Genomic DNA, 22,120 nt, shown 5'->3' with positions numbered 1-22,120 from the left:
ACAAATGACGATACCAAGCGATGTTTGCTGTGTTCAAAGCCGTCAATGCCCAGAAAGTCAACAGTTAAATAAACGTGTTTTCAGCCTGGGTTTGAACATTGCCAACGTTAAGACCCGTCCCACATCTTCAAGAAGACAACCGTATTTCCTTGAATTGCCGCTGGACATATAGTATGCGCCTGCCTTGAATTACTGCCTTGTCAAACTCGCTTCGCAAAATAATTAGCGCATGCTTAGTATTACCACCGGGTCAAACTCGTCACGTCACCAGTGACACTTCCCTCGTCTTCATTTTCAAAATGGAGGAGGCTGATTTCAATCATTTGAAATCGCATAAAGGGAAGAAGATTATGAACTATTCAGTAGGATTGAAGGTCCAAGCTATTGAATATGCTAAAAAGAACAGTAAGCAGCTATGTTTTATTAATATACCGTAGCTGCGTGTGTCAAATATGAGTCTTTAAATGACTCCCGCCTCCTGGTGGTAGAGGGCGCTAGTGATCCTTCTTGCGAATACTCGGCTGCAGAAGAAGGGACAAAGAGTGACGTGATATGTGCTGGGACGGATATGACGCGGGGGGTCCTATGCTGGGCTGAAATAAAGCATGTTCCAGTCCTAAATACCCAGTGTATTATTTATACAATAACACTTCCTGGTGGCAGCGGTGGGATAAAGAGATCACCCACGGAGCAAAACGGGAGGGGGAGTTGTCCGAGGTTAAATTCTGTCGTCGCCCGCACTTGAGGGGCCGAGCTAACTGATAGCAGCGGTCTGATAGCAGTTTTCTAAACTGGACCTTCAATCGAAGCAGGAGGTAATAAAGGAAGATCTCCATCGAGACAGAGAGACTTTTAAAACTGAAGAAAGATAAGGAAGACTTCTATAAACAAGTTATCGATGCTTTTGTTCAGAAGGAGCTGGCATGGACTTCATTTATAAGTAAAGGTAAGACCATAATAACGTTTTTTTTTATTAAATGTGCTTTTCATGATGGTATCCTTACATCACACTCAAATTTTTACTGCTTGCCTTTGGTAAGCCCAGGAGTGAGAAGAGGTTTTAAATTAATTAGCGTCCCGGCGGCAATTCTAGGAAATACGGTAGTCTTGACTTTAGGAGCATCAAACTGAAACGCAGTTTCTCCATGTTTGGTCCTGACTCTCCAGCAGGAGACCACACCCCCGAGGATTTCAGACCTCAAGATGTCGAACTTGGAGCCGTTCTTTAATGACATAAATGGAGTGTCCACCTAAATAAACCAGCTGGACCCAGAAGACAACTGCACTATGAGTGAGTCACACTTTAATACGCATGATGCTACATACGCTGTCTGGCTAGCTGTGTACAAAGAAAACATGAAATAATACTTCACAGATGATTGTTCATGTTTTTCACTCGGAACAGATTGGTGTTCTATCCCAGTGTTGTGCGTTACAAACTTCTGCGGTTGAAGAAGCGGGCTTATCTCTTGCCGTAGCTAGCGTTTACGACGTGTTAGCACGCTAGAAAAAGACTTGTTCACTCTTACAATAACAACGTTGCTACAGCTTGTTTATTACACAACGTGAATGAATTCTTGTTGACGCTCTATGAATGCAGTTTTAAAGTCACCTAGAGGTAGAACGGATTGCTAACATTGGATGAATTGCTAGCCAACAAGAACGAGACCATTTTTTACATGTTAGAACACAAAAAAAAAACCCTAAAACTTTTGTCTTCTTGTCTCTCATAATGATTGTGAACATTCCCCCCAAAAATGCATTTTCCCTTAAAAACCTCTTAAGGTTGCGTGGACAGCACCTTTTAGCTCTTATTTCCAAAATGGTGTACACTACTGAATTGGGGACTTATGGCCCTTACACGGTGGCAGAGGGGTTAGTGCGTCTGCCTCACAATACGAAGGTCCTGAGTAGTCCTGAGTTCAATCCTGGGCTCGGGATCTTTCTGTGTGGAGTTTGCATGTTCTTCCAGTAACTGCCTGGGTTCTATTCTGACTTCCTCCCACCTCCAAAGACTTGCACCTGGGGATAAGCCCCTCCCACTTCCAAAGACATGCACCTGGGGATAGGCCCCTCCCACCTCCAAAGACTTGCACCTGGGGATAGGCCCCTCCCACCTCCAAAGACATGCACCTGGGGATAGGCCCCTCCCATCTCAAAAGACATGCACCTGGATATAGGCCCCTCCCATCTCAAAAGACATGCACCTGGGGATAGGCCCCTCCCACCTCCAAAGACATGCACCTGGGGATAGGCACCTCCCACTTCCAAAGACATGTACCTGGGGATAGGCCCCTCTAAAGACATGCACCTGGGGATAGGCACCTCCCACTTCCAAAGACATGCACCTGGGGATAGGCCCCCTCCCACCTCATAAGACATGCACCTGGGGATAGGCCCCTCCCACCTCCAAAGACATGCACCTGGGGATAGGCACCTCCCACTTCCAAAGACATGTACCTGGGGATAGGCCCCTCTAAAGACATGCACCTGGGGATAGGCACCTCCCACTTCCAAAGACATGCACCTGGGGATAGGCCCCTCCCACCTCATAAGACATGCACCTGGGGATAGGCCCCTCCCACCTCCAAAGACTTGCACCTGGGGATAGGCCCCTCCCACTTCCAAAGACATGCACCTGGGGATAGGCACCTCCCATCTCAAAAGACAGACCTGGGGATAGGCCCTTCCCATCTCTAAAGACATGCACCTGGGGATAGGCACCTCCCATCTCTAAAGACATGCACCTGGGGATAGGCCCCTCCCATCTCCAAAGACATGGACCTGGGGATAGGCCCCTCCCATCTCTAAAGACATGCACCTGGGGATAGGCCCCTCCCATCTCCAAAGACATGGACCTGGGGATAGGCCCCTCCCACCTCCAAAGACATGCACCTGGGGATAGGCCCCTCCCATCTCAAAAGACAGACCTGGGGATAGGCCCCTCCCACCTCCAAAGACATGCACCTGGGGATAGGCCCCTCCCACCTCCAAAGACATGCACCTGGGGATAGGTTGATTGGCAACACTAAATGGTCCCTAGTGTGTGAATGTTGTCTGTCTATCTGTGTTGGCCCTGTGATGAGGTGGTGACTTGTCCAGGGTGTACGCCGCCTTCCGCCCAATCGTAGCTGAGATAGGCACCAGCGGCCCCCACGACCCCAAAGGGAATAAGTGGTAGGAAATGGATGGATGGATGGATAAATATGAAGTACACAGTTACTTATGGACTAAATACATCATATAAAAAGATGATTCTTTGTTTTTTATTCCAATTAGGGTCCAATAAGCCCAAATAGCAAAGAGGGGGAAAAAAAGCATGTAAACCAGGCCCGCGAACAGGTTTTATCCAGCCCGCGGGATGAATGTGCCAAGTATAAAAATTGAGCTAAAATGTTTGAATGAAAGAGACAGCTGTTCTAAATGTGTCCACTGGATGTCGCAATAGCAATTATTTGTATATTTGCGGACGTTACATTTGTACAAACTAAACCACATGATCTTAGTACATCCGTCGAGGAAAAGGATAAAACTACATAAATACCATACTGTAATTTGATTTGATATAATTTGTTTATCTTGATGGATTGAAAATGAACCCCAATAAGTTGACTAATGAACATAACATAATTTATTCAGAATATATAAATAAGGACAAAATAAAATACTATTAACTGCAACATGTAAGTGTAAGAAAACCCAACATTACAATTTGTACATTTTCAGAATGTTCTTTTTTTAAGCAAAGAAAACAATCTGAAGTTATCTTTATTTTGAAGTTATCGTGCCATGATTTTACCAGTCCGGCCCACTTGGGAGTAGATTTTACTCCATTTGGCCCCCCATCTAAAATGAGTGTGACACCCCTGATGTAAACAAGCAGTTTGGGCCTTAAGAGGTTTAGAAACATAAAGATTGTGCTCATAGTAACATTTTAGTAACCATGTTCTATATCAGCAGCTGGTGTGAAAGTAAACACTTGTTTGATGCTATTTGTCATCATCATACCTGCACTGAATAAAATAACTCATAAGATTTACTTGAAACAATTATTGTAAGTATTTGCACGCAAATGATTTAAGTAAAATGTAATGCTGTAATATTAAGTAACACTCACTTGCCAGCATCAAGTAAATTCTACTTACCATATAACATAACAGTTGTGAAGATTTCAAGTAACGGTTACTTAATTACATCCAAGTTTTAAGTTATATGTATTTAAAGAAATTAAGTAAAGTCTACTTGTTTTTTATATGTAGGAACATCATTGTACTTAAAATTTTAAAGGGGAACATTATCACAATTTCAAAAGGGTTGAAAACAATAAAAAACAGTTCCCAGTGGCTTGTTGTATTTTTTGAAGTTTTTTTCAAAATTTTACTGGCCCCGGAATATCCCTAAAAAAAGCTTTAAAGTGCCTTATTTTCGCTATCTTTGAAACCACATTTCCCTGTGACGTCACAGTGCTGCCAATGTAAACAACATGGCGGTTACCACAGCAAGATATAGCCACATTAGCTCGGATTCAGACTCGGATTTCAGCGGCTTAAGCGATTCAACAGATTACGCATGTATTGAAACAGATGGTATGGAGGCAGATAGCGAAAACGAAATTGAAGCTATTGACGCTATTCGGCCATAGCGTGGGTGTACCTAATGAAGTGGCCCATAGCATGGCTGCCTTATTAGCATCGCCGGTAAAATGTGCGGCCCAAACGATCAGGACTTTGGCGTCTTGTGACACTGGAGCAACTTAAATCCGTCGATTGGTAAGTGTTTGTTTCGCATTAAATGTGGGTATTATAGTTTCAAATGTACATACAGCTAGCCTAAATAGCATGTTAGCATCGATTAGCATAGCATGTTAGCATCGATTAGCTGGCAGTCATGCCGTGACCAAATATGTCTGATTAGCACATAAGTCAACAACATCAACAAAACTCACCTTTGTGATTTTGTTGACTTAATGGTTGCAAATGCATCTGCAGGTTATCCATACATCTCTGTGCCATGTCTGTCTTAGCATCGCCGCTCAAATGTGGAGACACTTTGATACATTCAATGGGGGTCTGGCGGAAGACACTTTGGTACATTCGATGGGGGTCTGGCGGCAGATTTCTTGCCAGTGTTGCAACTTGAATCCCTCTCTGTTAGTGTTGTTACACCCTCCGACAACACACCCACCAGGCATGATGTCTCCAAGGTTCCAAAAAATAGTCGAAAAAACGGAAAATAACAGAGCTGAGACCCGGTGTTTGTAATGTGAAAATGAAAATGGCGGGTGTGTTACCTCGGTGACGTCACCTTCTGACGTCATCGCTAAAAGACCGATAAACAGAAAGGCGTTTAATTTGACAAAATTCACCCGTTTAGAGTTCGGAAATCGGTTAAAAAAACACATGGTCTTTTTTCTGCACCATCAAGGTATATATTGATTCTTGCATAGGTTTTCTGATAATGTTCCCCTTTAAGTAAATTTTATATACCATATTTCCTCGAATAGCCGTCGGAGGGCTATTTATTTTAAATCTTCTCACTCCCGCGCTTATTAATGGCATGCAGGAATAAAACGAGTGTGATTTGTTAGTTTTTAATAGAAAACATTATGCGGACACGGCACGATGCTCAGGGACCAAAGCTCTTCAGCATTTCGTCACGCCCACTTTTACACCATTCTGTCTAGTGTCTGCGTGCCGGAAGGACACATGCATTTTGCCATTTATAACCGGAGATTGCAAGGCATACTTGTTCAACAGCCATACCTTTTACACTGACGGTTGTGATATAAACAACTTTAAAATTCTGACTAATATGCGCCACACTCTGTGAACCCACACCAAACACATTTCTGGTAAACATCGACTCTGTAACACATTATAAACGCAAGATAAGAATTACCCACAATGCCACCTTGTAGTGCTCTGTGAAGTGATCCTAACAGCCGGAGCAGAGACAGTCGGCCAGAGTCTGTTGTTCCGTGAGCATGCCTTTCAAAACACTGGATTTTCAGAGTAAAGTTGATGTAATATTTCTAAGTTTATGTACGTACAACTATTAAACATTTAAATAGTATGAGGAAACATAAGTAAAACTTACTCTTCCCCCATAATTCATGTATAACGTTAATAAAATGTTTAATTTGACTTAAGAAACTCTAGTTCAGGGGTGTACAGAGTGGGCCAAAATTTAAAATTGAACAAATGAATCCTTTAATAGGGACCCAAACAAGTTTTGCGTTGAATATTGACCAAGCAAGGCTTATATAACTTTATAGTGACATGCAAAATCCAGTTTAAAATAATAATAATTAAAAAATATCAATGGCATACCAAATAAAATAAAAATACAAATTGAATGCCTCTTTTCGGCGGCGGGTTTGAGTTGGGGCGGGGTTTGGTGGTAGCGGGGGTGTATATTGTAGCGTCCCGTGATGCAAGGGGTTCTGGGTATTTGTCTGGTTGTGTTTATGTTCCTGGCTGGCCTGGGAACGCCTCGGGATCCCCCGGGAAGAGCTAGATGAAGTGACTGGGGAGAGGGAAGTCTGGGCTTCCCTGCTTAGGCTGCTGCCCCCGCGACCCGACCTCGGATAAGCGGAAGAAGATGGATGGATGGATGGGTGTTTATGTTGTGTTACGATGCGGATCTTCTCCCGAAATGTGTTTGTCATTCTTGTTTGCTGTGGGTTCACAGCGTGGTGTATATTTGTAACAGTGTTAAAGTTGTTTATATGGCCACCCTCAGTGTGACCTGTATGGCTGTTGACCAAGTATGCCTTGCATTCACTTGTGTGTGTGTGTGAGCCGCATATATTATGTGAGTGGGCCGGCACGCTGTTTGTATGGAGGAAAAGCGGACGTGGCGACATGTAGAGAACGCCAAAGGCGGTGCTTTTACGGCCCGCCCCCAATATTATTGTCCAGGTGGGAATCGGGAGGGGCACTGAACTTCGGGAGTCTGCCGGGAAAATCGTGAGGGTTGACGAGTATGAGTATTAGTGGTGAATGTGGTGTTACTGCGGCGGGCCGGCTCTAATGTTCCTTTGATATTGCCTCAAGGGCCACATGAAATTACACGGGGGCCAGAGTTTGACACCCATGCTGTAGTTCTTACTGAATGTTAAAAATATTAGGTATAAATTATGACAGTTACTCTAATAGAGTTTACAGCTCCAAAAAGTCACTTTTTGCAGTGTGGCGAGGCATGATAGAGAAAGTCTGGATCTTTCCAAGAAATGACCTTTAAACCTGTGCTAGGCTACTAAAGTGACACATGTCAGCCAAGGAAGCGTGACGCCAAAAGACAATCAAGCCGGCATTGTCTGACAAGGAGGCGTGGCCAAGGTGTCGGCCCCTCCCTCTCTGGTACCGGCTGTAATTCCGCAGAACGTGGAAAGTTCCCAGCGCACTTTTTCCCCGAGTCCACGCCAGATTTGGTTCTGCGTGTCCTCTGACAGAGATGACATTCTAGAATAAGCAGCACACATGTGTGCACCGCCGCAAGACATTTGCCGCGAGACCGACTTTCCCCCCACTGTAATTACACACACACACACACACACACACACACACACTGTTCCTAGATAGTGACTCACACTGAAAACATGCAGTTTGGAATCATCATCATTATCAAACTAATGGGATCCACATACGTGCAATAAAGATGTGTTCAGGACCAAAGTCTGCAGGTAATCTGCAATCTGCCAGCCCAAGTCTGATACGGCGTCCTTCCGAGTTAACTCCCTCTTGGACGCCATGTTGGTTTTTGACAAAGTGATTTTGTTGTTGTTGTACCTCTTTCACAGAAAAGTACAGTTGTAGAATTTTGGTAGAAAGTCCGACCATGGACGCTCCTTTTCAGCAGCACCCGGAGGACGCCATCCTCCAGCAGTTATGAATAATTCATGACAATCATTGGTACTTTAATTAAATAACTATTATGATTATACAAACCCCGTTTCCATATGAGTTGGAAAATTGTGTTAGATGTAAATATAAACAGAATACAACGATTTGCAAATCCTTTTCAACCCATATTCAGTTGAATATGCTACAAAGACAACATATTTCATGTTCAAACTCATAAACTTTTTTTTTTTTGCAAATAATCATTAACTTTATAATTTGATGCCAGCAACATGTGACAAAGAAGTTGGGAAAGGTGGCAATAAATACTGATAAAGTTGAGGACTGCTGATCAAACACTTATTTGGGACATCCCACAGGTGTGCAGGCTAATTGGGAACAGGTGGGTGCCATGATTGGCTATAAAAACAGCTTCCATGAAATGCTAAGTCTTTCACAAACAAGGATGGGGCGAGGTACACCCCTTTGTAAGCAAATTGTCGAACAGTTTTAGAACAACATTTCTCAACGAGCTATTGCAAGGAATTTAGGGATTTTACCATCTACGGTCCGTAAAATCATCAAAAGGTTCAGAGAATCTGGAGAAATCACTGCATGTAAGCAATGATATTACGGCCCTTTGATCCCTCAGGCGGTACTGCATCAAAAACTGACATTAGTGTGTTAAGAATATCACCACATGGGGTCAGGAACACTTCATAAAACTACTGTCAGTAACTACAGTTGGTCGCTAAATCTGTAAGTACAAATTAAAACTCTACAATGCAAAGCGAAAGCCATTTATCAACAACACCCAGGAACGCCGCCGGCTTCGCTGAGCCCGAGCTCATCTAAGATGGACTGATGCAAAGTGGATAAGTGTTCTGTGGTCTGACGAGTCCACATTTCAAATTATATTAGGAAACTATGGACGTGGTGTCCTCCGGAACAAAAAGGAAAATAACTAACCGGATTGTTATAGGCGCAAAGTGTAAAAGCCAGCATGTGTGATGGTATGGGGGTGTATTAGTGCCCAAGGCATGGGTAACTTACACATCTGTGAAGGCACCATTAATGCTGAAAGGTCCATGCAGGTTTTGGAGCAACATATGTTGTCATCCAAATAACGTTATCATGGACGCCCCTGCTTATTTCAGCAAAACAATGCCAAGCCATGTGTTACAACAGCGTGGCTTCATAGTAAAAGAGTGTGTGTACTTTCCTGGCCCGCCTGCAGTCCAGACAAGTCTCCCATGGAAAATGTGTGGCGCATTATGAAGTGTAAAATAGGACAGCGGAGACCCCGGACTGTTGAAGGACTGAAGCTCTACATAAAACAAGAATGGGAAAGAATTCCACTTTCAAAGCTTCAACAATTAGTTTCCTCAGTTCCCAAACCTTTATTGAGTGTTGTTAAAAGAAAAGGTGATGTAACACAGTGGTGAACATGCCCTTTCTCAACTACTTTGGCACGTGTTGCAGCCATGAAATTCTAAGTTAATGATTATTTGCAAAAAGGATAAAGTTTATGAGTTTGAACATCAAATATGTTGTCTTTGTAGCATATTCAACTGAATATGGCTTGAAAAGGATTTGCAAATCATTGTATTCTGTTTATATTTACATCTAACACCATTTCCCAACTCATATGGAAATGGGGTTTGTACAATTGGCATAAATGTAAACAAGTATTTAGATTTTGCAGTAAAACCACACATATTCAAACACGGTGTTACCGATCAAACTGGAAGTGATGTTAAAGTTGCCAGAAACATTAAACAAACATCTGCCTTGTTTTTAATGAATTTCCAGGCTCACTACGCTAATGTCGGCCATCTTGGTGATACTCGGAGAGGCGAGGGGTTTTCAGAGAACCACTGTTTCACGTAAATGGAAAATCGATACCGTAGTTTTTTTTTTTTAGGCTAAAATTCTGGCTGCCAGTTATTTTTTGTGGGGCGGTATAGCTTGAGGGTTGCCGGTTCGATCCCTGCTTCCACCATCCTAGTCACTGCCGTTGTGTCCTTGGGCAAGACACTTGACCCACCTGCTCCCAGTGCCACCCACACTGCTTTAAATGTAACTTAGATATTGGCTTTCACTATTTAAAAGCGCTATATAAATATAGTTCACTTCCCTTTATACCGTAAAATCTTTCAGTATTTTTACAATTTGGTCCGAAATTCTGCCCTTAAATTGTAAGTCAAGCAGGTATTTAAAATCAACATTTGCTATCATTTTATTAGTTGCATGAAAAGATATGCATGCGGTACGTATATATATATATATATATATATATATATATATATATATTTTTTTTTTTTTTTTTATGTCTAAATGGAAAGAACCAACACATTTTGCAAGAAAACATTAACTTCGGCGGGCCAGATCCGGCCCCCGGTCCTCGGGTTTGACCCCCGAGTGCCACAGCAAGGAGTGGCATCGTGCATTTCATTGGGTTTTTAAAGTGCAACTCCAGGCACAATCGGCGTAGAACTGAGACTGAGAAGAAAGAGCAAGCGGAGAGAAACAGGAAGTAGAGAGTAAGAGAAGGACGTGAATAAAATGAGCAGAACATCTCATTTACATTGTACTGCAGTACAATATATGTTGTATTGCAGTGCAATATATGAATTGTACAACATACTGTATATTCAAACTCTACTATGCAAAGCCATTTATCAACAACACCCAGAAACTTTGTACAACAATATATGTTGTACTGCACTACAATATATGTTGTTTTGCAGTACAATATATGGTGTACTGCAGTACAATATATGGTGTACTGCAGTACAATATGTAGTGTACTGCAGTACACCATATATTGTTGAACAAAGTTTCTGGGTGTTGTTGATACAGTAAATAACTTTGCCTTTGCACAGTAGAGTTTGAATATATGTTGTATTGCAGTAGAAAGTAAGGCAGTCAAGTTAGTGAATGGAAGAATTGTACCGTCAGCGCTTTTCTTCCAACGTCTTCTTGACCTCCAAACTTTGCCGCGGCAACAACTTTGTCTTCTCCTTCTTCCCGCCGTCACATCCCGCGTTTCAAAAAAAAGTCGCGGAAAAAATAAAAAAGATCCGATGTCCAAAAAAAAGAAAGCCCAGCGAGGCTGCAGGCCCGGACTCCGTCTTCACCGTGGGGGCCGCCGCCACTACGGCACCGAGCAGCGCCGAATGAGGAAGGAGCGGGAGTCGCCGGGGCGAGGCTCTCCTCCTCACCGGCAGGCAGGCTCCTCCCCCCGGGGACCTTGTTGACTCCCAGCCGCTGCAGCTTGGAGCGGCAGGCGCGCCCCTAGCGGTTCCTGAGGGGACTGCAGCTGGCAGCTAATATCATCGAATACAACTATTATTTATTATTATTATTATTATTAGGGCCCGCAGGGAGTCCTTTTACAATGGCCAAAGGACCTATTGTTTTTCGTGCGTTTTATTCTTTCTTTATTATATTTTCTTTATTATTCCGCACCTTCGCGCCCTAATTTGACCCCCTTAACATGCTTCAAAACTCACCAAATTTGACACACGCGTCGGTCTGGCAAACTTTCCCAACTTATTAAGCAACCAAACCCCAAAAATCAAAATTGCACGCTAGCGCCCCCTAGGAAGAAACAAAAAACAGACTGCTCATAACTTCCGTTAGCAATGTCGTTGAGACATGGAACAAAACTTTTATGTAGGGCTGAGTTAGACCTACATTTCCAATCAAAAACTTCTATACCCAAAATCAACAGGAAGTTTGCAAAAACCCCTTCAAAACTAAATTTTCGCAAAAAATGCAATTTTTGCCTCTTTGAGCTGTAATTTGACCCCCTTAAAATGCTTCAAAACTCACAAAACTTGATACACATATCAGTACTGGCGGGAAAAACAATCTAATAAAAAAACGAAAACCAAAAACTCAAAATTGCGCTCTAATAAAACAAAGAAAAAACTACTCCGAGGGAGAAAATACAGACAAAACTGCTTGTAACTTCGGGTAGGAATGCTGGAAAGACATGAAACAAAAACCTCTATGTAGGTCTCACTTAGACCTACATTTTAATAATTGACATCCTTCAGCAAAAATCAACAGGAAGTTGGCAAAAACCCCTTCAAAACTAAATTTTCGCAAAAAATGCAATTTTTGCCTCTTTGAGCTGTAATTTGACCCCCTTAAAATGCTTCAAATTTTGCAATTTTTGCCTCTTTGAGCTGTAATTTGACCCCCTTAAAATGCTTCAAAACTCACCAAACTTGACACACACATCAGTACTGGCGGAAAAAACACTCTAATAAAAAATAATTAAAAAAAAACAAACTCAAAATTGCGCTCTAGCGCAATTTTTGAATAAAACACAGAAAAAACTACTCCTAGGGAGAAGATACAGACAAAACTGCTTGTAACTTCCGGTAGGAATGCCGGAAAGACATGAAACAAAAACCTCCATGTAGGTCTCACTTAGACCTACATTTTAATAATTGACATCCTTCAGCAAAAATCAACAGGAAGTTGGCAAAAACCCCTTCAAAACTAAATTTTCGCAAAAAATGCAATTTTTGCCTGTTTGAGCTGTAATTTGACCCCCTTAAAATGCTTCAAATTTTGCAATTTTTGCCTCTTTGAGCTGTAATTTGACCCCCTTAAAATGCTTCAAAACTCACCAAACTTGACACACACATCAGTACTGGCGTAAAAAACTATCTAATAAAAAAAACAAAACCAAAGACTCAATAAAACACAGAAAAAACTACTCTTAGGGAGAAAATACAGACAAAACTGCTTGTAACTTCCGGTAGGAATGCCGGAAAGACATGAAACAAAAACCTCTATGTAGGTCTCACTTAGACCTACATTTTAATAATCGACATCCTTCAGCAAAAATCAACAGGAAGTTGGCAAAAACCCCTTCAAAACTTAATTTTCGCAAAAAATGCAATTTTTGCCTCTTTGAGCTGTAATTTGACCCCCTTAAAATGCTTCAAATTTTGCAATTTTTGCCTCTTTGAGCTGTAATTTGACCCCCTTAAAATGCTTCAAAACTCACCAAACTTGACACACACATCAGTACTGGCGGAAAAAACACTCTAATAAAAAATAAAAAAAATAAAAACTCAAAATTGCGCTATAAAACACAGAAAAAACTACTCCTAGGGAGAAAATACAGACAAAACTGCTTGTAACTTCCGGTAGGAATGCCGGAAAGACATGAAACAAAAACCTCCATGTAGGTCTCACTTAGACCTACATTTTAATAATTGACATCCTTCAGCAAAAATCAACAGGAAGTTGGCAAAAACCCCTTCAAAACTAAATTTTCGCAAAAAATGCAATTTTTGCCTGTTTGAGCTGTAATTTGACCCCCTTAAAATGCTTCAAATTTTGCAATTTTTGCCTCTTTGAGCTGTAATTTGACCCCCTTAAAATGCTTCAAAACTCACCAAACTTGACACACACATCAGTACTGGCGTAAAAAACTATCTAATAAAAAAAACAAAACCAAAGACTCAAAATTGCGCTCTAGCGCAATTTTTGAATAAAACACAGAAAAAACTACTCTTAGGGAGAAAATACAGACAAAACTGCTTGTAACTTCCGGTAGGAATGCCGGAAAGACATGAAACAAAAACCTCTATGTAGGTCTCACTTAGACCTACATTTTAATAATCGACATCCTTCAGCAAAAATCAACAGGAAGTTGGCAAAAACCCCTTCAAAACTAAATTTTCGCAAAAAATGCAATTTTTGCCTCTTTGAGCTGTAATTTGACCCCCTAAAAATGCTTCAAATTTTGCAATTTTTGCCTCTTTGAGCTGTAATTTGACCCCCTTAAAATGCTTCAAAACTCACCAAACTTGACACACACATCAGTACTGGCGGAAAAAACACTCTAAAAAAAAAAAAAAAAAAAAAACTCAAAATTGCGCTCTAGTGCAATTTTTGAATAAAACACAGAAAAAACTACTCCTAGGGAGAAAATACAGACAAAACTGCTTGTAACTTCCGGTAGGAATGCCGGAAAGACATGAAACAAAAACCTCCATGTAGTTCTCACTTAGACCTACATTTTAATAATTGACATCCTTCAGCAAAAATCAACAGGAAGTTGGCAAAAACCCCTTCAAAACTAAATTTTCGCAAAAAATGCAATTTTTGCCTGTTTGAGCTGTAATTTGACCCCCTTAAAATGCTACAAATTTTGCAATTTTTGCCTCTTTGAGCTGTAATTTGACCACCTTAAAATGCTTCAAAACTCACCAAACTTGACACACACATCAGTACGGGCGTAAAAAACTATCTAATAAAAAAAACAAAACCAAAGACTCAAAATTGCGCTCTAGGGCAATTTTTGAATAAAACACAGAAAAAACTACTCTTAGGGAGAAAATACAGACAAAACTGCTTGTAACTTCCGGTAGGAATGCCGGAAAGACATGAAACAAAAACCTCTATGTAGGTCTCACTTAGACCTACATTTTAATAATCGACATCCTTCAGCAAAAATAAACAGGAAGTTGGCAAAAACCCCTTCAAAACTAAATTTTCGCAAAAAATGCAATTTTTGCCTCTTTGAGCTGTAATTTGACCCCCTTAAAATGCTTCAAATTTTGCAATTTTTGCCTCTTTGAGCTGTAATTTGACCCCCTTAAAATGCTTCAAAACTCACCAAACTTGACACACACATCAGTACGGGCGTAAAAAACAATCTAATAAAAAAAACAAAACCAAAGACTCAAAATTGCGCTCTAGGGCAATTTTTGAATAAAACACAGAAAAAACTACTCTTAGGGAGAAAATACAGACAAAACTGCTTGTAACTTCCGGTAGGAATGCCGGAAAGACATGAAACAAAAACCTCTATGTAGGTCTCACTTAGACCTACATTTTAATAATCGACATCCTTCAGCAAAAATCAACAGGAAGTTGGCAAAAACCCCTTCAAAACTAAATTTTCGCAAAAAATGCAATTTTTGCCTCTTTGAGCTGTAATTTGACCCCCTTAAAATGCTTCAAAACTCACCAAACTTGACACACACATCAGTACTGGCGGAAAAAACAATCCAATAAAAAAAACAAACCCAAAACTCAAAATTGCGCTCTAGCGCAATTTTTGAATAAAACACAGAAAAAACTACTCCTAGGGAGAAAATACAGACAAAACTGCTTGTAACTTCCGGTAGGAATGCCGGAAAGACATGAAACAAAAACCTCTATGTAGGTCTCACTTAGACCTACATTTTAATAATTGACATCCTTCAGCAAAAATCAACAGGAAAATGGCAATTACCCCTTCAAAACAAAAGTTTTGTAAAAATCTGTCACCTGTCTTCAAACATTATTTTCTCTGAGCGCGTTTGTCGTTTCGGCTTCAAACTCGCACAGGAGAGAGTTTGAACCCTTCTGATTAAAATGTATTGAAAGAGTTTTGATAAGTTCTCCGGTTTTGATTTTATGAGCCTTCAAAGAACCACTGCGCTGCTGCTGCTGCGCTGCTGGTGTCTCAAGATGGCTACTACCACTGGACAAAAGTATTGGGACACTTAGGACTAACAGTAGACAATGACAATGTGAAATGGAATTACATCGTTTTTGTCCTCAAAATTCTACACACAATACCCTATGATAATAGTAGCTACTATCCATGCTTCTACCGCTTATCCGGGTTTGGGTCACGGGGGCAGCAGCCAAAGGCGGGCCCGACCAACGCTGCTTGCAGCTTTAATTATTATTATTATTACAGTTTAATACAGGGGTGTCCAAACTTTTTCCACCGAGGGCTGCACATCATTTTGATATTTCTTATTTTAAAAAGCAATACAATATATGCATAAAAATATAGATTTAGGCGTCCACTCAGGTTTGATCCCGGTGACCCCAAAGGGTTTTGGTCAAAAAGATATAAAAAATGTGTCATTATTCAGTATTATTATTATTATTATAGGCTTGAATCTCTAGATCAACATTATGTCTATCTGTCAATATCATTAAAAAAAAAATTAAGTTGTATGCTCTTTTTGTCGAAGAAAAAACTTTTTTTTTTAGGAAAAACACCAAATATGCAATATTGTCACCCAATAACATTTTTAAGTGGAATATTTTAACTTATATAATAAGTGTAGCTTTAAAACAGTCAATAAGTCATAACAACATTGATTTTAATTCATTATTGTTTTTTGAGCAATGACACTTGAAAAAAAATCACACTAAAATTATTGGGGATCCAAAACGGTCTTATTCATTAAAGTGTTAAAAATAAATTATAATTATTTTGTTTACTTTTAACACAATAATCAATTCAGATATATCCGTCAATTATACGTTTTATTGTTGTTTATGTTTTTTGTTTGTTTGTTTTAAAACAAAAACGTTTGGCAAAGACCAAATATGCAACATTTTAAAAAGGGGAATATTTCATGTGACGTAATTGCTGCCTTGAATAGGTCAATAATTCATAATGACATTGATTTTGATTCATTATTATTTTTAAGAAAGAAACAGCCTGCATGGCAGCTTTGTGTCATTAGAGTCAAAATTGCAACATTTTCTTGTTAAATTTCACCTGTTTGCTCTTTTATAGCACTGTTTATTTTTTGTATTCTTTTAAGCGTATTTTTAGAATGTGCCGTTAAAAGATTCCCTCCGGGCCGCACTTTGGACATCCCTGCTTTAATACATATAAATACAGCACATCCTCACTCAATGTCCAAAGTGTGGCTCACGGATAACTACAAATACTATTAAAAAAAAGAAAACATAAAAAAGTGGAATGAAAGAGCAAACATGTAAAATATTGGCTGGTTTCTTTGAAAATTCATTGCTTGAAAAAAAAATAGAAAAGAATCCAAATAAATGTTATGATGTGAATCTTTGGACAACTTAACAATTTGATCTGATTCTTGAGTCAAACTGTGTTATTTGGTATAATCGTTAAAAAAGATACTTCAAAAAAAGTTACAGGTTAGAAAAGAGATGGCCTGAAAACATTTTTTTTTTAATTAATTCTTATTAAAAATATATATATATAAAAATCTGTGTTTGAAAAGGATGAATTGAGATGTTTGATAAGTGCGATTTGGTTGTGAAATTTATTTTTGAATTATTTATATTACCTAACATCAAATATTCCATTTTGAATGATAGTTGGGGGAAACTACTGCATAGTTTGTGTGTTTGCCACATAAAAACAATGTTTTTCTTTGACAAACAAGGCAGCAAAAACAAAAATAATATGAATTTATCATCGCCAACTCCATCTGAAGTTGATCTACAAATGTAAGTGATGAAAGTAAAAAGTATGACTTATTTTGAACACTTTTATGAGTGGAGACTTTTTGGATTCCCAAGAACTTTAGTAGGATTTTGTTTGACTGTCATTGCTCCAAAATAATAATGAATTAAAATCAATAATGTTATGAATTGTTGACGCATTCAAAGCTCCGATTAATTCACATCAAATATTCCATCTTGCAACATTTTTAAGGAAACTACTGCATATTTGATGTGTTTGTTATATAAGAAACTAAGTGTTCTATGACAAAAAGGGCAGAAAAATCACAAGACAATACAACATACAACATATCTAAAGTTGATCCAGAGATTTGTTGAAAGTTAAAAACAAGTATGACTTTTCTTTGGATTTTTTTTTTTTAACTGTCATTGCTCAAAAATAATAATGAATTAAAATCAACGTTGTTATGAATTATTGACACATTTTAGGCTCCAACTGCTTCACATCAAATATTACACCTTGACATGATAGTTGGGGGAAACTACTGCATAGTTTGTGTGTTTGCCGCATAAAAACAATGTTTTTCTTTGACAAACAAGGCAGCAAACACAAAAATAATATGAATTTATCATCGCCAACTCCATCTGAAGTTGATCTACAAATGTAAGTGATGAAAGTAAAAAGTATGACTTATTTTGAACACTTTTATGAGTGGAGACTTTTTGGATTCCCAAGAACTTTAGTAGGATTTTGTTTGACTGTCATTGCTCCAAAATAATAATGAATTAAAATCAATAATGTTATGAATTGTTGACGCATTCAAAGCTCCGATTAATTCACATCAAATATTCCATCTTGCAACATTTTTAAGGAAACTACTGCATATTTGATGTGTTTGTTATATAAGAAACTAAGTGTTCTATGACAAAAAGGGCAGAAAAATCACAAGACAATACAACATACAACATATCTAAAGTTGATCCAGAGATTTGTTGAAAGTTAAAAACAAGTATGACTTTTCTTTGGATTTTTTTTTTTTAACTGTCATTGCTCAAAAATAATAATGAATTAAAATCAACGTTGTTATGAATTATTGACACATTTTAGGCTCCAACTGCTTCACATCAAATATTACACCTTGACATGATAGTTGGGGGAAACTACTGCATAGTTTGTGTGTTTGCCGCATAAAAACAATGTTTTTCTTTGACAAACAAGGCAGCAAACACAAAAATAATATGAATTTATCATCGCCAACTCCATCTGAAGTTGATCTACAAATGTAAGTGATGAAAGTAAAAAGTATGACTTATTTTGAACACTTTTATGAGTGGAGCCCTTTTGGATTCCCAAGAACTTTAGTAGGATTTTGTTTGACTGTCATTGCTCCAAAATAATAATTAATTAAAATCAATAATGTTGTGAATTAATGACACATTCAAAGCTCCGATTACTTCACATCAAATATTACATCTTGTAACATTTTTAAGGAAACTATTGAATATTTGATGTGTTTGTTATATAAGAAACTAAGTGTTCTATGACAAAAAGGGCAGAAAAAACATAAGACAAAGATAAAAACATACAATATATCTCAAATTGATCAAGAGATTTGTTGAAAGTTTTAAAAAAAGTGTGACTTTTAGTTAGATTTTTTTCTTTTTAACTGTCATTGCTCAAAAATAATAATGTTGTAATGAATTAGTAGAAGCATTTAATTCTCACCTTAAAACTCATTTGTATACTCTAGCCTTTAAATAGACTCCCTTTTTAGACCAGTTGATCTGCCGTTTCTTTTCTTTTTCTCTTATGTCCCACTCTCCCTTGTGGAGGGGGTCCGGTCCGATCCGGTGGCCATGTACTGCTTGCCTGTGTATCGGCTGGGGACATCTCTGCGCTGCTGATCCGCCTCCGCTTGGGATGGTTTCCTGCTGGCTCCGCTGTGAACGGGACTCTCGCGACTGTGTTGGATCCATTATGGATTGAACTTTCACAGTATCATGTTAGACCCGCTCGACATCCATTGCTTTCCTCCTCTCCAAGGTTCTCATAGTCATAATTGTCACCGATGTCCCACTGGGTGTGAGTTTTCCTTGCCCTTATGTGGGCCTACCGAGGATGTGGTAGTGGTTTGTGCAGCCCTTTGAGACACTAGTGATTTAGGGCTATATAAGTAAACATTGATTGATTGATGATTGAATTATTGACACATTTTATGCTCCAACTACTTCACATCAAATATTACACCTTGACATTTTTTTGGTGGGGGTAATATGACATAAAAAAAGGTAATGTCACCAACTGGATGTGAAGTCGCTGCCAAGATTGAAACATCAGGTGTAAAAATAATGATTTTGCCAAAGACTGTCAGGGAGGTGACTTGTGTTGCTGAACATTTGTCTGATGTTTGTGCAGGCAGGTGTGCATCAGGAAGGCAAACATGGCAGCAGGTGAGAACAACTTCTTTACATAACGTCTCTCCTTTGCCCAACACACCTTCTTCCTTGGCACACACACACACACACACACACACACACACACACACACACACACACACACACACACACACACACCAGGGAGTGTCCTCTTTGCTCACACACCATCTTTCTCCCTGCCTCTCTCTGCTCCTGCAGTCCCACCAGTGCAGCTGCAGTCCAGCTCGTGAAAACCCGGGGCGACATGGCCGACCAGCACAGGTGGAGGCAACATGGCCGACCAGCACAGGTGGAGGCGACATGGCCGACCAGCACAGGTGGAGGCAAGATGGCCGACAGGTCGCAGGTAGACGCCCACACACACACACACAGCAGGGTGCGGCCGCTGGGAGGAATGTGCCCCGGGCGTGTGAGTGAGCACACCCTCTGGTCCTGCTGGGCCTCCCTGTGCTGACTCACCTGCTGAACCAGATCGTGTTCAAGTCCCAACCTTGCTAGGCAACACACCTTCAGACGGGGAGAGTCCACCACAGTCTGCTTCTAAGGCCGGCTCCTCTTGGCCTTTCTGGGTCAAAGGTCACGGCAAGCCCTTTGGAGGCGATGTGTCGTGCAATATGCAGTTGGTACTCTGAAGATGAGAATATAGCAAGCAGAGAAGTAGTCAGCTTCTCTACAAACCCAGTTTCCATATGAGTTGGGAAATTGTGTTAGATGTAAATATAAACAGAATACAATGATTTGCAAATCCTTTTCAAGCCATATTCAGTTGAATATGCTACAAAGACAACATATTTCATGTTTTTTTGCAAATAATAATTAACTTAAAATTTCATGGCTGCAACACGTGCCAAAGTAGTTGGGAAAGGGCATGTTCACCACTGTGTTACATCACCTTTTCTTTTAACAACACTCAATAAACGTTTGGGAACTGAGGAAAGTAATTGTTGAAGCTTTGAAAGTGGATTTTTTTTCCCATTCTTGTTTTATGTAGAGCTTCAATCGTTTAACAGTCCGGGGTCTCCGCTGTCCTATTTTACACTTCACAACACATTTTCCATGGGAGACAGGTCTGGACTGCAGGCGGGCCAGGAAAGTACCCGCACTCTTTTACTACGAAGCCACGCTGTTGTAACACGTGGCTTGGCATTGTCTTGCTGAAATAAGCAGGGGTGTCCATGATAACATTGCTTGGATAACAACATATGTTGCTCCAAAACCTGTATGGACCATTCAGCATTAATGGTGCCTTCACAGATGTGTAAGTTACCCATGCCTTGGGCACTAATACACCCCCATACCATCACACATGTGTAAGTTACCCATGTCTTGGGCACTAATACACCCCCATACCATCACACATGTGTAAGTTACCCATGCCTTGGGCACTAATGCACCCCCATACCATCACACATGCTGGCTTTTACACTTTGCGCCTATAATAATCCGGATGGTTATTTTCCTCTTTGTTCCGGAGGACACCACGTCCAAAGTTTCCAAATATAATTTGAAATGTGGACTCGTCAGACCACAGAACAGTTTTCCACTTTGCATCAGTCCATCTTAGATGATCTCAGGCCCAGCGAAGCCAGCGGCGTTCCTGGGTGTTGTTGATAAATGGCTGTGGCTTTGCATAGTAGAGTTTTAACTTGCACTTACAGATGTAGCAACCAACTGTAGTTACTGACAGTGGTTTTCTGAAGTGGTCCTGAGCCCATGTGGTGATATCATTTACACACTGATGTGACTTTTTGATGCTTGAGGGATCCAAGGTGCATAACATGATGGCTTACCTGCAGTGATTTCTCCACATTCTCCGAACCTTTTGATGATATCACGGAGCGTAGATGGTCAAATCCCTAAATTCTTTGTTGAGAAATGTTGTTCTTAAACAATTTGCTCAGGCATTTTTGTTGACAAAGTGGTGACCCTCACCTCGTCCTTGTTTGTGAACGAGTGAGCATTTCATGGAAGCTGCTTTTATCAATCAATCAATCAATGTTTACTTTCTTTTATGGCCAATCACGGCACCCACCTGTTCCCAATTAGCCTGTTCACCTGTGGGATGTTCCAAATAAGTGTTTGATGAGCATTCCTCAACTTTCTCAGTCGTTTTTGCCACTTGTGCCAGCTTTTTTGAAACATGTTGCAGGCATCAAATCCCAAATGAGCTAATATTTGCAAAAACAAAGTTTACCAGTTCCAACAGTAAAATATCTTGTCTTTGCAGTCTAGTCAATAGAATATAAGTTGAAAGGGATTTGTTGTATTTTCTTTTTATTTAGCTTTTACACAAGCTGAGTTCTTCACTGCTTCTGGGAATTGTAGTCCGAGTAGAAATGTTGTGCAGGATAGGAGGTGGAACTCTGGAAATGTAGGAAAACTAAATCATTCATTTTAACAAATCAACTTCAAAATATGTCAAGCTTCATTTATTATTTGTTTAATTGTTATTCTATTTTTATTTAATCTTTTTTTGTTTACAGTCTTTGAAAACAAACATTTTATGAAATGTTTAATTGCAAGTTTCTAAAGCCATCAAGATTCTGTCAAAGCAAGTCTTGATTTTTTAAAAATTTATTGTGTTTTTATTTTGTTTTTTTTGCACTACAGTTTTTGGAAATCCTGAATTTTCT

At 39.7% G+C, this 22,120-nt stretch overlaps 1 protein-coding gene and 1 long non-coding RNA gene across 2 annotated transcripts in view; one reads left to right on the top strand and one right to left on the bottom strand.

The window, feature by feature from the left end:
* Window positions 1-11,044, bottom strand: part of fam83hb (family with sequence similarity 83 member Hb) — a 33,365-nt gene extending 22,321 nt beyond the window's left edge. Inside the window, exon 1 of the mRNA XM_061896706.1 lies at window positions 10,797-11,044. The gene's annotated coding sequence lies outside the window, so the exon portion shown is untranslated. The remainder of the gene's footprint in view (window positions 1-10,796) is intronic.
* Window positions 1,172-22,120, top strand: part of LOC133550713 (uncharacterized) — a 21,803-nt gene continuing 854 nt past the window's right edge. The window contains exons 1-3 of the long non-coding RNA XR_009806369.1: window positions 1,172-1,291; window positions 19,468-19,502; window positions 19,686-22,120. The exon at window positions 19,686-22,120 is cut by the window's right edge and continues 854 nt beyond it. This is a non-coding gene — a long non-coding RNA (uncharacterized LOC133550713). The remainder of the gene's footprint in view (window positions 1,292-19,467; window positions 19,503-19,685) is intronic.

The sequence above is a fragment of the Nerophis ophidion genome, linkage group LG04 (genome assembly GCF_033978795.1).
Source record: "Nerophis ophidion isolate RoL-2023_Sa linkage group LG04, RoL_Noph_v1.0, whole genome shotgun sequence".
NCBI classification, from domain to species: Eukaryota; Metazoa; Chordata; class Actinopteri; order Syngnathiformes; family Syngnathidae; genus Nerophis; species Nerophis ophidion.
The sequence above is the reverse complement of the archived record's forward strand: the minus strand, read 5'-3'. Positions and strand labels throughout refer to the sequence as shown.